The 3,735-nt window shown below is 38.7% G+C and overlaps 1 long non-coding RNA gene across 1 annotated transcript; it reads left to right on the plus strand.

The window, feature by feature from the left end:
- The first annotated feature begins 622 nt into the window (after window positions 1-622).
- Window positions 623-1,564, plus strand: LOC104961782 (uncharacterized). The gene is made up of 2 exons (XR_800134.1): window positions 623-737; window positions 849-1,564. It is a non-coding gene; the product is annotated as an uncharacterized lncRNA (long non-coding RNA).
- The last annotated feature ends 2,171 nt before the right edge of the window (window positions 1,565-3,735 follow it).

Here is a 3,735-nt window from a genome sequence, read left to right on the forward strand (position 1 = left end):
GAACCTGATATATTGCCCATATTACACCAGATATCATGTAGCCTTTCTTTTTGAGAGGAAGTTGAAAAATGTAATTGTCAATGCAAATTAAATTAAATAGTTTCCTTCAAATCAAAAGTCAATTTGAATCATGGAATTGGAGAATTTTGACAAGCCTATAAGTTAAATGTATTCTTTGGGTTAATTTTATTTGGTTTAAATGTAAACCATAAAACCAAACCAGGTAGTTTCGTTGCCTAAACCCAATCTCCAACATCCTCTGAGGGCCACCAAAGTCAGCTCAGATAATTGGTCAATACTACTCTGACTAGAAACACCCACTAGAGTGCTTCTGATACTAAAATCCTGTCCCGTAACCTTCAGATTCTGCAGTCATATGCTGTTTATAGAGACTAGCCTACACCTAAACTTGTATTTTTGTAAGCAGAAGGTTATGTTATTTCTTCTTTCCAAAGTCTCGCATTAATGCAACAATGGATGGTTAAACCAGATAAAGCAGTTTACAGAGGACCACACTTCTGGATATCCAATTGATCATTCTATGCCATGGCTTGTTCATTACAGCAAACATCTCTCTCTGAGACACATTTTGTTTTACAGTGAAATGATGAATTATGCCTTCTCTGTGTCTAGGGGCAACCACTGCTCCCTGTCTAATCTTCATCCTACCGGGACTGTTCTACATTCGGATCATCCCCACTGACCACGAGCCCATGAACTCCAGACCAAAGATCCAGGTAGGTTGAGTTCTCTCCCTGACTGAGAAGGCCAACACAACAGTTCATGGAAGTGAAACTAGTTTGTCCTTGTGATTCTAATCTTTTGACATATTCTCGTTGGGGTTTCAGGCTGCGTGTTTCACAGCATTGGGTTTCATATTCATGACCATGAGCCTGATGTTCATTGTGCTTGACTGGATGAGTGGAGAGAAGCGAAACCTCGGCGGCCATTGAAGGGCACCCCAAGCTTTGAAGCAATCCCACCTCAAGTCCTTTTGATGGGAAGCCAGATGGAACATACTGCTGAAAGGCACAGCTCTTTGGTGGGACTGTTTTTATTCATCATAAGGACAACCCATTCCTCCTCAGTGATGAGAGGAGCCCAGTCTTGTTATGTAGACCACAAAGGTTCAAATATACGGCACCACCAGGATCCATCACAGGTGGTGCTCCTCTGTACAGATGAACCATCAAAAACCTCAACTGAGGATAAATGTGGTGTCAAGTAACCGCAACATTCAAACATCTGTTTAATTATCAGCAAAGTTTGATAGCAAAAAAAGAATTGAATATGCAGCGTGAATTGCTTGTAGCATACCAAAACTGTATTGCTAATGTGTGTTTGTGAGTGTAACGGTATGTGTGTGTGTCTAGATCATTTACTGTCAATCAGAGAAATGCACACACCAAATAAACAGCATAAGAGGGAACCCAGTCTTTTTGTTAGTTTCAAGCTTAATGTTTTGTATTGTTGGAAGATTTCCACTACACACTGCTGCTTCGAGCTCCAAGATGACCAATTGTTTAATGGAACATTACAATAAAAGAGAGCCCAAGTCTGCGCACATCCAGAGATGCTCATGTGCAAAACTAAAAACACTTAAATTCAGGGCAAAAAGGGGTCTGCAAACCGTAGTATAGAGTCAGAAATCAGCTCCAATCATTATCACCTGCTGGGGAGAAAACCGAAGGGAGAAACAAGGCTCCAAGGAGGCAACTCCAGGAGCCTGCTCAAGAAAACAGAAACAAGAGGATACTCAGGAAAATAAACAAATAAGATACAATGTTAATGTGACAAAAAAAAAACATGTGTTGTTTATTATTTGATAAGAAGGTAGTTAAAGTAGTAAAGTTTATCGTTATACATACATTTATAGATAGATGTTACAACCAGGCAGGCAAAAATAATTAAGATTTATACACATGGCACCCTGACAACCAAAAGTCTTGATATGAAACATTTATTGTGCTTAATAAGGATTAATGGCTAACATGGCCATTAAATTGTAAGGGGTGATAGATTTATCAATGAATTGATTTGCAAGGACATTTAAACTGTATTTTGCCTTTTGGCCCCTTGCCCATTATTAGAGAATAAAACATGTTATGCATCACTTTTACATTACATTACATTACATTGCATTTAGCTGATGCTTTTATCCAAAGCGACTTACAATCAGTGCATTGGACCAGGAAGATACATGTTTTTAAATGTACGTTGTAACACAACTTTCCCTTCAGTATTTATCTGAAATAGCTGCCATGACATAACACATTTGTTTCACATTTGTTGACCATTCACATCTCAGAGCTTCACCACATATCACAGGTTCATCCTAAAACCTTATTTGCCTCCTCATTTCCCTCACTTGTTTCACTTCCTTGAGTCTTAGCTTGGAAGTGAGATATGCTAGGACAGAGGAGTCCTCCTTCACTAGAGCATCACTCTCAAACAACATCCTGTCACTGGGCTCCGATCTTAAATACACAAATGGTTTGAATGGTTTTAAATAGTTATTCATCTCTTTTTATTCAAAGGATTTCATTTGTTATAAGTCCTGAATGTGTTTCTAAGTATAAAGTTTACATTTTAATAAAAAAACAAGGTAATAATAATTATGAGGATGATGATAATGATGAAGCATTGGCTTAAAGGATCTGTCATTATGTTATTAGAGCTTGTTTTTTTTTAATCCACTTTTATATTGGAAGTTGTAATTACGTTTCTTCCAAAAAAGAAAGACAAATGTGAAGATTGTATAGGCATATTTACTGTTATCACATATTACTACTCCTACTGATGTTCAATCAGAACGTCAGAAACTACACGTGATCTTTGACTCTGATCTTAATTTCATTAGCCATTTTAACAAAGGTCGCATTTTAAATTTTTCCATCTGAGTAACATTGCAAAAATGAGACCACACAAGTATACAAGTCACTTTGATCATTGCAACTCTATTTTATGGTCTCCCCAAAAAGTGGTTAGGATAATCATGATTAGCTCAGACTGCTGCAGCCATGTTTTTAACCAGTACATCAAAATGAGATCACATTGCCCCTCTATTGGTAACCAGTATCTTTAAGAATTGATTTCTTTTTACTGATCTTCAAAGCCTTTCATTATTTAGCACCTGCATTGGCGGATATTGATATGGGCGACATGGGCCGTTGCCCAGGGCAGCATTTTGACTGGGGGCTGCACAGGCTCACATTTTTTTTTATCGGCAATTTGCACGAAATGTCTTATAGTGTACTGTTGTTGTAGTTGTGGGTCAAAGGGCGAGCGGCCGCCCTTATGACAGCAGGCAGCGGGGATGGAAGGTCTCACACTCAAAGAAGAGCGGGGTCATCTCCCTCAGAGAGGGGGGCGGCGGGTAAACTATCTCTATCAAATAAACGTTGTTTATAAAGTAGTACTGCAATTAGTCAAATTAAACCTTGAAATGCCACCAAATTCATTCATACAATATAAACAGTTTTGCAGATATATTTTTTCCCTGGCCTGGGTTGTATGAAACAATAGAGAATTATTTAAAAACTGACTACGGCAAATTGGTACAGTCTTGACCTGTAGTTGACAGTGTTGGGCAGTGGTGTAGTGGGGATTTTTTTGATGGGGGGACGCTATTTTAATTAGGTCATCCGAAACAATGCCACACAAGTGCGCACACGCGCAGTGCACTCACTAAACGGGCAGACAGGTCCACAGAAACTACCGATATGCTTAGTCCTA

Source organism: Notothenia coriiceps, unplaced genomic scaffold, assembly GCF_000735185.1.
Source record: "Notothenia coriiceps isolate Sejong01 unplaced genomic scaffold, NC01 NC01_scaffold00033752, whole genome shotgun sequence".
Taxonomy (NCBI): Eukaryota; Metazoa; Chordata; class Actinopteri; order Perciformes; family Nototheniidae; genus Notothenia; species Notothenia coriiceps.